Raw genomic sequence first — 14,211 nt, forward strand, 5'->3', positions numbered from 1 at the left:
TCCCATGAGAGGTTACCCTGTTCATTCAGTGACTGTCTGCTATAATCACACAGCCTGTGGAAGTTTCTACTTAATCCTGGTCCTCGTTTACTCATCTCTCAGTTAACCCATTCCTCACCATTGTCTTCTGCTGCAGCTCTTTACAGTGTTTCAAGTATAATCTTCACAACCTGCAAGTACTTCTTTCAGTATTGTATCTCCGTTTTTGCATCATTCAAAGACAAATCTTCACAGTTCTCCAGTTCAGCCTTTACGCATCAGTACAAGTCTTTACAGTTATTCATCTTTGTCTACAATATCCAGTTAACACTTCTTTACAGTTTGGCACCAATCTTTGCTTCATATTGGACAATTTTTCACTAATCTTCAGGCACGTTTTACCTTATTCATATTATGAACATTTCTTCAATGCATCTTTAATATAGATCCTACTTATCGTTATGCCATTCATTGCAGTACGTCAGTTTATATATGGTGTCTAATGATTGTCATTTAACTCCTTACTGGAATTGTAGCTTTCTAATAAATATATGAAAGAGAACTGTCTTCGTCCTCCCTATTTCCACCATACTCCGGCACCAACACCTTTGGTTGGTCCAAGGTTAACAGATTCACAAAATCAGTCAGTCCTGACACACTGCTGTGTGGCAATGTTTCATAGATGTGTTATAAACTGTCGTTTGTTTGTGCCACTGCTCTGTCGCTTAGTAACCAGCCAATTCACTGCAGCCTTTGGCCCAAACTGGATGAAAACAATATTGTGAGCTGTGAGGTGGTCAAACTTAACTGGAAATGAATATTATTGAGGTTAAAATACTGTAGGAACAATAAAATAAAAAGGCCCAAATTCTGTGACTTTAGCTTTCTTCATCATTTTTTTTTTTTTTTTAATCCAGATCCAAAACCAAACCTGGGAGGCCGTTTTGGCAAAACCAAAACCAGATGATGAATTAGAACCAAAACCAGCAAAAATGGGCCGGTGCACCTCTCTATTATTTATTGTATTCTTGGGACACAGTGTAACAATTTGACTATGGCATTGTGATGTTTTCTTTGTTCTCGTTATTCCTCTTTTTCTGCATTGTCTGCTATTATCTTATGCATGCAATTTTTTTATTCAATAAAATTAGTTTGATAAAAAAAAAAAAAGTTTGCTCCCAAATGAGGTACGAGAGACTCTAGGTACTGCTTAGAGTGAGTGGCCGAGTGGGTCAGTACAGAATCAAAAGCTGCTTCAGGTACCCAAGACAATGGTCTTTGAAAGTCAGTAAGCCAATCTTTAAATAGATTCACCATCTTGCCGGCAGCCAATGAAGGGAGTAGAGAAGTGGTTCAATTCTTATGCTGAGAGTCCCAGGTATCTATATAATTCTGTAAGTCGTGTGGGTGGAGGAAGAGTAACTCTCATGCGTAGCTGAGTTGAGCTGGTTGGTCTCTTGATAAACAGCTATAATAGCAAAGCATTACTGCCTTACAACACTGAGGTCTTGGGTTCAAATCCCACCAAGGTTCTATATGTGTGTAAATTGTGTGCTCTTCCCATGTGTGTTTGGGTTTCATCCTGCAATCTAAAAACATACTGGTAGATTAATAGGTTTCTAACAAAAAAACAATGATCCTAGTGTGCATGTAGTAGGAAATAGAGACTGTAAGCTCCGCTGGGGCAGGGACCATACTTACCAATATTTAGGCTGGCCACTATGGGATGGGAGACTGTATACAGATAGGAAACACAAACACAGTTTTTCTGTATAGAATGATGCACTCCCTACTGTAGATTATAGCATCACTAGAGGTCATGTCAAGGAGTTCTATGACCATATAAAAGCACAATGATACAGGCCGAGTGCTTTCATACATTCCACAGATATCCAATGCGACTTCTAATATTCATAACAATAACAGTAAGGGTGATTTACTTCTTTATGATACACAGGTTTTCCAAATCAAGTCATGTGATGACATCAGAACACCGGTTTTATAAGTGATGCCATCAGAACTGTTTATACAAATATCAGACCCTCCAACATGACCCGCCCCACTAGGTACAAAATGCTCTGTTCCTGGACTTCCCTCTTAAGTTATGATTTCCATCACCTGTGTTGAACTAGTTGAATGATAAGAAAGCTGTTTCTTCACAGGTGATGGCAATAATAAATTAAGAGGGAAGTCCAGAAACAGAGCATTTTGTACCTAGTAGGGCGAGTCATGTTGGAGGGTATGAAATATTAGGCATACTTGCCTACCTGACCCTCTCCATGAGGGAGAAAATGCTCTGTTCCTGGACTTTCCTGGTAATGTATGATTGCCATCACCTGTGGTGAGCTAGTTAATTGATAAGAAAGGTGTTTCACCACAGCGGATGGAAATCATACATTACCAGGAAAGTCCAGGAACAGAGCATTTTCTCCCTCAGGGAGAGGGTCAGGTAGGCAAGTATGATATTAGGTACATGAGTTTATACATTTATAAACAGCTCTTGTTTATTAAAGGTGCATCAATCACATTTGCAACCACATTTGTTCCCTGGGGGCTATCATGAAGATTACTCTCACAGTACTGCAGGTGGTAATGTGCTGCACAAATGACAGATTGTTCTGTGGAGGCATAGGGTATGCCCCAGTGCATGGTGAGCCAGTGCTGCATTATATATGCCTGCACAGAAGGGCAGGGCATGATACTGCTAATCTATTGGGAGCCTTTATACCATAATACCCCCACACAGTACAGAGAAAGACATTTATGGGTTAAATTAATGATCAGCAATATACAGCCTATCAAGTCAGGAACCAGGCCAAGTATTGTCTGAAACATGAAGCACAGAAGGCAGTTGCTAACACTTTGATGACCAAAATCTAGGATGATGCCAAATTCAAAATAAAAAACTTAATTGACAGTCCCAGCTGATGAACAAGAATAGGAGCCGTTGTGTACCTGGCTTCAAAAGCCAATTTTAGTAGGTGGGCTTCAACAATGGTCGATAGTTGCAAATGGAAAAAATTAAACCCAAGTATATCAAACCGGGCAGGGGTTAAAATGGTGCAAGAGGGAGCTAAGGTATACACTTAATAAATAATTTTAAGAGCAATTAGAACTGCATTCACATTTACAATGAAAAAAACACAATGTAATCGCTCTTTAAGGATAATGTCAGCTATAGTGCTATACAGATATAGAATATAAAATCTGCATAGAGATTTTATGCAAAATAGGAAGAGTTGTGCCCTGCTGGTCCTACCTGTCACTGTTTCCTACCTAAGTCATTTGCAAAAGATTCCTGCATAATATATGACAGTTATTATTCCACTGTAAACAAACTGTGCTTGAGCAGAATATAGTACAAGCGATCAGGTGATTTACAATGCAGCAAACGAGACAGAGCGGAAACAACGGTTTGTTTCACTGAAGATGTAAACTGAATATGACAGCAACGCTTCCAATTTGCATAACCTGCTCCGGTCTCCGACATTTCCCTAGTGTGACAGTGACAGGGAACAGTGCTGGTGACAGGAGACATGTCAAATCTCTCCATAAATTTACTCTTAGCTTAAGTGTTACCCCATCAGATTTTTTACCACAGTTAGTGGGTTCTAACATAACACAAGATAATACAGTATGTGTATAAGCCGAAAGCTGTTTCTACTTTAATGTGAAACAAAAAAAAAATGAAAAAAAATAGAGATTTCTGATAACAAAGGTTGGACTGTGGCGTGCTATATTTTTTTTAAAAGTCACACTTCTTCAGCAAATCAGTCATAAGGTTATTGGTGCACAATGAGTCCTAGGTGTCACTGACAGCTGATGCAGGGGCAAACGCAGGATTTTTCCTGGGGCGGGAGGGCGAACTATAGAAAGATAGATAGATAGATAGATAGATAGATAGATAGATAGATAGATAGATAGATAGATAGATAGATAGATAGATAGATAGATAGATAGATAGATAGATAGATAGATAGATAGATATAGACATACACACACACACAACAATAGTATATGTGACAAGAGTACATTACACACACATATAAACATATACTGTACACACACATACGTACAAACTGTATACACACGCACACATGAATGTCACGGGTTGCAGTAAATATACCGGCTGTTGGATCCCAACGTTCAGGAGACCAACGCAGGAATGCCGACAGCCGGTGAAATACCGGCACACGGAATCCCGACACACCCAGGGTATTCCCACATGCCATCAACCCAGTGGGAATAGAACCCGTAGGGAGCGAAGCAAGCCAGCGAGGTGACTTGCTACCGGGATTCCAGCAGACAGAATGCCGCTGTCGGTATAGTGACAACCGGCATCCCGTCTGCCTGGATATCATATGTATCCCGTATGTCACAGTCACACACACACACACATCTCTTACAGCAGCTGTGTGTAGTACATGGAGATGAGAGAGAGCAGGGACGATAGTGGCCCTCATTCCGAGTTGTTCGCTCGCTAGCTGCTTTTAGCAGCATTGCACACGCTAAGCCGCCGCCCTCTGGGAGTGTATCTTAGCTTAGCAGAATTGCGAACAAAAGATTCGCAAAATTGCGAATAGAAATTTCTTAGCAGTTCCAGACTTACTCTGCCACTGCGATCAGTTCAGTCAGTTTCGTTCCTGGTTTGACGTCACAAACACACCCAGCGTTCGCCCAGACACTCCCCCGTTTCTCCAGCCACTCCCGCGTTTTTCCCAGAAACGGCAGAGTTTTTTCACACACACCCATAAAATGGCCAGTTTCCGCCCAGAAACACCCACTTCCTGTCAATCACACTCCGATCACCAGAACGAAGAAAAATCCTCGTAATGCCGTGAGTAAAATACCTAACTTTTGAGTAAAATAACTAAGCGCATGCGCTCTGCGAACATTGCGCATGCGCAGTAAGCGACTAATCGCAATATAGCGAAATTTGGCAACGAGCGAACAACTTGGAATGAGGACCATTACTCGCAGCTAAATGCCGCAGTTTTTCAAAGCAAAATGCTGCAATTTACTGGCCTTTCAGGAGGGGGTGGGGCCAAAATGATGCGACTGGAGTGGAATCGCTTCATATTGGCTCTGCCCACTCCCCATTTACCAGTGAATCGCAGCAATTTGCAGCAAGGGGATGGGTCTTAGTAATATTGTTCACGTTCTCTCTCCTCTGTCAGGGGCGGAGTTTCTGGGTACTGAGAAACCCCCCTTGCGTGCGCTATTGTCCCGGACTGATAGGGGCAGCGTGGCAGCAGTTATGGACTGCTGCAACTGCCCCTATTCTCCTTCCACCTCCCGCACCACCTCCACCACTGTTTGTGACGACGGGCTGACAAGGGTAACCCTGACGCTAAATACTGTGCATCCTGCCGTGTGCCTGCTGAGACCAGGGGAACACTTGACACAGCTGCTGCCACTAGGCACAGGGTTTCTGCTCCTGCTGCAGGGTGCTGCTCATACAGTCACAGCGCTGAAAGTTCTGCGAGCAAATGGAGTAGCTCCTGTGTTACTGCCGGCGCCTGAGTGCCAGGAACATCCATTCACTTGTGTATGACCCGCTGACTTTCCATCAATTAATACATTAGTGACATCAAGCCTTGGAGAGTGATAAAGGGGGGAAACTTCCCAAAGCAACCAATCATCTTAAGTCCATTATCTAGCACAGGCCCAGATTTATCAAGCCTTGGAGAGTGATAATTAGCACGGTGATAAAGTACCAGCCAATCAGCTCCTAACTGCCTTGTTACAGGCTGTGTTTGAAAATTTACAGTTAGGAGCTGATTGGTTGGCATTCTATCACTGTGCAATTTATTACTCTCTAAGGCTTGATAAATCTGGGCCACAGTCTATGAAATTACAGTTACATTTCACAGTTACATGCAGAAGCTTTGGGCAACTTTTTCACTTCATCACTCTCTAAGGCTTGATACATTTCCCTCACAGTGTGACATCAACATGTAATAATACTATTTGATGTATGCAGGGCCGGTGCTAGGGTGTTCGGCGCCCCCCTTCAAATTATAAATTTGCGCAATCCCGTACTTTACAAAGGGACAGCGCACATAATGCTTATACACATAATGCTCCCTGTAGTAGTGGGACTTACACACGTAACGCTTATACAAGACGCAACGCCCCCTGAAGCAGTAACACTTACACACATTATGCTGCACAGTAACACATACACCACATATACATATATATATACACACACGTACATACTGTACATACATACAGTCACACATACATATACACAGATACATATGTACACACACACACACACACACACACACACACACACACACACACACTCTATCCAGCCACTTACATAAATAAGTCTGGAAACTCGTCCTCCTGTGATGCAGGCTGCAGTCTGGTCCTGAGTAGCTCCGCCCCTTATTCCTGTGAAGCTCCTCCCCTTTTTAGATCCGCCCAGCACACTGTGACTGGCTGTACTGAGAGTCTGTGACAGGGAAAAAGGAGAGGAGGCTTCATCATGCTGGTGCTGCTGTCTGTCATAGAGTTTGACAGGCGCAGCAGCCAGCATCAGCAGGGCAGGGGAACTCAGCACAGGGATGCAGAGCGGGTAGAGCGCCTCTCCCCCTGGCGCCTACCTGAACTGCATCCCTTTGCTGAGCGGTTAGCGCCGGGCCTGGATGTATGATTGCAGGTGAATGTTTGTGTATATTAAGTGTGTGCAGCAGTGTCGGACTGGAGCATGAAGGGCCCACTGGGGGGATGCAGTGGTAGGGGCCCTTGCTTAGAGGCTTGGCTAACCATTCATATTAATCATGCATGTTTCCAGGCTACAAAAGAGAGAGTTTGCAGTGAGCATATTACCTAATCAGTTATATAACTCCCTGGAAAACTGGGAACTAAACATTATTTTAGAAAATTTAGGTTTAACGATAACAATTTAATAATCTATTATGTATTAAACTGAAGGATAAGTCTAAAAAGAAGTAGGAATAAGCAAAGGCGTCACTAAGCCCCTTGACACCTGGTGCGGCTGACACTAAGGGGCGTGGTTTAGTGGTACAGGGGTGTGGCTTCACAGATGGGGCATGGTCTCATGAGACGGGCGTGGCTAATCGTCCCGATCCCCCTTTTCATCATACCGGGGGTCCAGGAGGAGCAGGTTGCCCTCGGGGAGTGCTCCTGCTGCAGTGTCGGCTTCTACGCAGTGACAGGAGCCAGGTTGCTGCACTTTAATGTTACACTGCAGCACCCAGCTCCTGTCATTGACCAGGTGGTGGCACTTTGGTGTCACCCCTCGGCAGGTGACACCCATGTGCGGTGTAAAGTTAAAATTATTTCTAATAAATATTTAGAATGCCAGCATTAATATATGCTGCGGACGCAAGGCGCATCTTATTACCATATACGATAAAAGTGCGCTGTACGTCGCAAACACTACATCCCTTAAGAGAAAGCAAGCAGTCGCACACATTGTAGGCTGAGGTCCAACGCTCAGAGATATATATTTGATATTAAAAGGGTATGCATACACTATAACATATGTACAGTATATCATTCAGTTATTATATATATATATATATATATATATATATACAATTACATAAGAAGCAGATAGTTACATAAGGATCAGTTACAGCCAATATACATACTCTTAGTTTCTCTGGTCCCAGGCAGTCAGTCCTCAGGTAGGAGACTTCTGATAATGGTGTGTGTGTGTGTGTGTGTGTGTGTGTGTGTGTGTGTGTGTGTGTGTGTGTGTGTGTGTGAATGTATGAGAATGTATCAGAGAGAGAGCTGCCTGGAATCTGAGTTCCTTTATACAGTAAAATAATGGGTGTATACAACAGTGGGTTTCATCTTCTTCCATTGGTCCAGGGCCCAGACCTCTCAAGAACTCAACGGGTCATAGGCCAGTGTGAGGGCTTTTGTCCTAGGTTGCTGGCATATGTGTCTTCAGGAAATCCTTTGTATTCATACATTTGGTCATAACTAATCGTTGCAATGTGCTACAATCTACCCATAGCTATCAAATTAACACACACATTCTCCTGATTATTTTGACACTAAGCATGATATGTTTATCTTGTTCCATTCCAATAATACATATATATCTGATGTTAAACTCTATTATATAATTTAATACATAATGATGCTAAACATGTTTTGTCTATGTGTTGTATGAATATGTTGTATATGTCTTTGTGGCTTCTCTGTGCGAATGCGTATGCTACCTATATGCGCAAAAGGCACAGAGACCCATCTGATTGGAGTTTGTATGTGGTGTGTATGTAATATTTTGTACTCCGACAGTGGGCCGCACCCCCCTTGTGACACCAAAGAGAATAAGTCAAAGATGGAATAAAATCATGACAAGTACAGTAGTATTTTTAGACACACACGGCAATTAATTATTGGTAATTAATGTAGAATTATTCAAACCACTATTAGAGAAAGATCTATAAATAGCAGATGTATGTCATCCTTTTATAGACATCAAATGATGAAGAGTGAAAACATGAGATGGTGGAACATGGGTATAAGAATCTGGTGTGTGAGTGTGGCATTGTATTATTATAAGAAGGGTCCTGCAATTCACAAATACCTATAAGTTTTTATGGTCAGGGGCACCAACAGCTGTGTCGGGCACAGGTAATCTGAGGGGGTGTGGCCAATGCAGGGAGGTGTGGCCAGCCCCCCTCCTATAAAAATATTTAAAGATAAAGGCCCTTGGTCTCCAGTAGTGCGTGCACCTCCGATTCAGGCCCTTGATCTCCAGTACTGCGTGCACCTCTGATTCAGGCCCTTGGTCTCCAGTACTGCGTGCACCTCTGAATCAGGCCATTGGTCACCATTAGGGCACACACCTCTGAATCGGGCCCAAGGTCTCCAGTATGGCGAGCACCTCTGATTTGGGCCCTTTGTCTCCAGTACTGCGTGCACCTCTGAATCTGGCCCTTTGTCTCCAGTACTGCGTGTACCTCTGAGTTAGGCTCTTGGTCTCCATAACTGCATGCACACCTGAATCAGGCTCTTGGCCCCCACTACTGCGTGCTCACCTGAATCGGGCCCTTGATCACCAGTAGTACATGCACACTTGGATCAGCCCCTTCGTTCCCAGTACTGCGTTAATCTCTGATTCAGGCCTTTGGTCTCCAGTACAGCCTGTTACTCAAAATTAGACCCTAGGTCTCCAGTACTGCATGCACCTCTGATTTGGGCCCTTGGTCTCCACTCTCCAGTACTGCGTGCACCTCTGATTTGGGCACTTTGTCTCTAGTACTGTGTGCACCTCTGATTTGGGCCCTTTGTCTCTAGTACTGTGTGCACCTCTGAATCGGGCCCCAGGTATCCAGTATGGCGTGCACCTCTGAATCAGGCCCTTTGTCTCCAGTACTGCGTGCAACTCTGAGCTAGGCTCTTGGGGGGTCATTCTGACCCGATTGCACGCTGCAGTTTATCGCAGCAGTGCAATCAGGTCAGAACTGCACATGCGCCGGCGCCACAGTGTGCCGGCGCATGCCAGATGGTCGATGGGCGGGGGGACGGAACGGCGGCGTTTGGCCACCGTTTCATGGGCGTGGTCCAGCCAATGCAGGTGTGGCCGGATCGTGCAAGGGGCGGGCCACAGCGGCTGCGTGACATCACACGCAGCCGCTGCGGGCTGGGGAGCGATGAGTAGCTCACGGCCAGCACACTAAAGCTGCGCTGGCCGGGAGCTACTCCTAAAGTGCAAAAGCATCGCTGCTGTGCGATGCTTTTGCACTTCTGCGGGGGAGGGGGGGCGGCACTGACATGCGGGGCGGGATAGCCCTGTGCTGGCCGTCCCCCCGCATGTCTATGGTCTTGATCGTAGCCCTGCAAAAGATCCACTCGGAATCACCCCCCTGGTCTCCATAACTACATGCACACCTGAATCAGGCCCTTGGCCCCTAGTACTGCATGCTCATCTGAGTCGGGCCTTTGGTCTTCAGTGGTAAATGCACACCTGAATCAGGCCCTTGGTCTCTAGTACTGCATGTACTGTACATCTGAATCAGGCTCTAGGTCACCATTAGGGCACATACTTCTGAATCAGGCACTAAGTCTCCAGTACTGCGTGCACCTCTGAATTGGGCCCTAGGTCTCCAGTGCTATGTTCACCTCTAATTAGGGCCCTGTGTCTCCAGTACTGTGTGTACCTCTGAATCGTGCCCTTGGTCGCCAGTAGTACGTGCACACCTATATCAGGCACTTTGTCTCCAGTACTGCGTGCACCTCTGAATCGGGCCCTAGGTCTCCAATACGGCGTGTACCTCTGAATCGGGCCCTAGGTCTCCAGTACGGCGTGCACCTCTGAATCGGGCCCTAGGTCTCCAGTACGGCGTGCACCTCTGAATCGGGCCCTAGGTCTCCAATACGGCGTGTACCTCTGAATCGGGCCCTAGGTCTCCAGTACAGCGTGCACCTCTGAATCGGTCCCTAGGTCTCCAGTACTGCGTGCACTTCTGAATCTGGCCCTTGGTCACCAGTAATATGTGCACAACTGAATCAGTTCTTGTTCTCCAGTACTTACCATCTTTTCAGTGAGTTCGGGTACGCTTCCCTCTTTATAATTTTTCCTGGGTGAATGTTGCACACCATTGGGATGGAGAAAGATACCTTTATATGTTCAGCACCAAGTGTTCTTACTGTGAGTTCCGTACGCCACTACTATCCACTGCACTGGGAATGATATAGGGAGCACCACTGAAAAATAGAAGCTTTCATAGACTGTTTATTCATAGACAATACTACACATCCGACCTGATCGCTCGCTGCAGTTTGTCGCAGCGCAGCGATCGGGTCGGAACTGCGCATGCCCCGGCGCCGCAGTGCACTGGCGCAGTGCACCGGCGCATGGCAGTCGTCGCTGCCTAGCGATCGCCTCTGAGACAGAGGCGGTCGCTGGGCGGAAGGGAGCTGAACGGCGGCGTTAAGCCGCCGTTTAGTAGGCACGGTCCGGCCAATGCAGGCGTGGCCAGACCATTGGGGGGGACGAGCCACCGCGGCACTGACATGCGGGGCAGACTAGCCCTGTGCTGGGCGTCCCCCCGCATGTCAGGGAAGATAATCGTAGCTGTTCTAAATTTAGCACAGCTACGATCAACTCGGAATGACCCCCATTGTATTTTATTTATTTCCTTTATGTATCTTGCTGTCATTGCTGTGGAAACAGAAATGAGGAGAAAATAAGAGAACCTTATTCATCATCAATCAACTTCATACAGAGGAATGTATTGTATATCCCTTGGGTCATACACTTTTTTCACTGTTACCTCTGTTTACAATTCACTGTGCCTCTGGCTTGAGTCAATTGTACCCTTTGAAAGTGCTGTTTTCTTTCGATCAAGAATTTCTGGTAATCAGGGGGTCATTCTGTAACTAGTAGAGATTAAGTGGGTCATTCCGAGTTGATCGCTCACTAGCTACTTTTTGCAGCCGTGCAAACGTATAGTCGCCACCCATAGGGGAGTGTATTTTCGCTTAGCAAGTGTGCGATCGCATGTGCAGCCGAGCGGTACGAAAAAGTTTTTTGCAGTTTCTGAGTGGGTCTGAACTTACTCAGCCCTTGCGATCACTTCAGCCTGTCCGGTACCAGACACCCGCCTCTGCAAACGCCTGGACACGCCTGCGTTTTCCCTACCACTCCCCGAAAACGGTCAGTTGACACCCATAAACGCCCTTTTTCTTTCAATCTCTTTGCGATTGGTTGTGCGAATGGATTCGTCGCTAGAAGCAATGCACAGCAACGATGCTGTTTGCACCCGTACGACGCACGTGCACATTGCGGTGCATACGCATGCGCAGTAGTAACCTGATCGCTGAGCTGCGAAAATCGGCAGCGTGCAATCAACTCGGAATGACACCCTAAAGACAGTGTTTTGTGACCCTTGCCCCACATTCATCAGTGGTGCAAGCTTTGACTATGCTCTTGTTCTAAAACAAAACATCCTTTTTGTAAATCAGAAGTTGCAAATATGTTATGTTCATGTATTTAACATGTGCAAAGGTTTATTGAGGTTAAGAGGGAATTCAATTGATCAAAATATTTTTTTGTGTTGGAACAAAAGGTCTGTTTTCGTGATTTTTGCCGAATGGTCATTATCGGGCAATTCAATACAAGCCTTTTTTGCACAAAAAAAGACCCATTTTCACAACCACGATTACGAGAATGGATCAGTTATCGAGCATTATCCTCTCCTACCCCCGGGCAGGTATGAAAAAATCCCTGATACTGCCAGATTTCGGGGGGAAATTGGATAGCTCCCAGGGGATCAATTAGCCACAGTATTTTACTGCGTACAAAAATAGTTAACAATAAAACATCATAATGCTTACGTAGATAGGCAAATTTACATGTATTAGTCTCCATTTGTACTAATAATTGAGGCAATACTGCCACCTGCTGCTAATAAAAGAACACTATTGTAGGTATTCTATAAGCTTATGTATTAGGTGGAAGGTTACCGACCCTAACCACTGCCCCGCTAGGCGATAAAAAGTGCTAGCAATAATACCAAACAGCTTCACTTAGGACCATGCTAATTGGAGAGCAAGGGTCGGTATTCTCCGCCAAAAGCGGGCACCTGAAAATTTGCCATGACCTCATGTTATATGAGGTCACGCCCCCTGCACACTTTTTGGTGGCGTGATGCAGATCATGCCTCCATTCTCGTCAAGCTGTGGGATTGTCCAGTGCTCCCGGCACAGTACATGCATCATTATTATTTATTAAGTTATTTATACTATAGCACAGCAAATTCCGTTGCGCTTTACAATTGAAAACAACAGTGATAAAACAAAACTGGGTAATTACTTAAGATGTGCGGCGGACACTTTTCGGGTTTTGTGTTTTGGTTTTGGATCTTGATCTCGGTTCATGTTTTGGATCTGGATTGGTTTTGCTAATCTTTCGGGTTTTGGTTTTGGATCTGGATTTTTAAAAACAAACATTAAAACAGCTAAAATCACAGAATTTGCGGGTAATTTTGAACCTACGGTATTTGTTAACCTCAATAACATTCATTTCCACTCATTTCCAGTCTATTCTGAACACCTCACAATATTGTTTTTAGGCCAAATGGTTGCTGGATGACTAAGTTAAGCATCACAAGTGGGCGGCACAAACACGTGGCCCATCTAGGAGTGGCACTGCAGTGGCAGACAGGATGGCAGTTTTAAAAACTAGGCCCCAAAGAGCACATAATGCAAAGAAAATAAAGAGGTGCAAGATGGAATTGTCCTTGGGCCCTCCCACCCATCCTTATGTTGTACAAACAGGACATGCACACTTTAACAAACCAATCATTTCAGCGACAGGGTCTGCCACATGATTGTGGCTGAAATGATTGGTTTGTTTGGGCCTCCACCAAAAAAGAAGCAATTAATCCCCCCACCAAAAAAGAAGCAATTAATCTCTCCTTGCACAAAATGGCTCTACAGAGGCAAGATGTCATCCTCATACTTTGATTCCTCACCCCTATCAGTGTGTACATCCTCATCTTCACAGAGTATTAATTTGTCCCCATTGGAATCCACCATCACATGTCCCTGTGTACTTTCTGGAGGCAATTGCTGGTAAAGGTCTTCCTGGAGGAATGTCTAATTAATTTTGATGACCATCATCTTCTCTACATTTTGTGGAAGTAACCTCCTACGCCGATTGCTGACAAGGTGACCGGCTGCACTAAACACTCTTTCGGAGTACACAATGGAGGGAAGGCAACTTAGGTAAAATAAAGCCAGTTCGTGCAAGGGCCTCCAAATTGCCTCTTTTACCTGCCAGTATACATACAGACTGTCTGACATGCCTACTTGGATGCTGTCACCGATATAATCCTCCACCATTCTTTCAATGGTAACAGAATCATATGCAGTGACAGTTGACAAGTCAGTAATTGTTGGCAGCTCCTTCAGTCCAGACCAGATGTCAACACTTGCTCTTGACTGCCCTGCAATACCGGCAGCGGGTGGGCAGGAATTTTTTTTCTTTTCCTCGCAGCCCCAGTTGCAGGAGAAAATGAAAAAGGAGCTGTTGACGGGTCACGTTCCACTTGAGTTGACAATTTTCTCACCGGCAGGTCTTTGCACCTCTGCAGACTTGTGTCCGCCAGAAAGAGAGATACAACGTAGGCTTTAAACCTATAATCGAGCAAGGTGGCCAAAATGTAGTGCTCTGATTTCAACAGATTGACCACCCTTCAATCCTGTCAAAGAGAATGAAGGGCTCCATCC

The sequence above is a fragment of the Pseudophryne corroboree genome, chromosome 12 (assembly GCF_028390025.1).
Source record: "Pseudophryne corroboree isolate aPseCor3 chromosome 12, aPseCor3.hap2, whole genome shotgun sequence".
NCBI classification, from domain to species: domain Eukaryota; kingdom Metazoa; phylum Chordata; class Amphibia; order Anura; family Myobatrachidae; genus Pseudophryne; species Pseudophryne corroboree.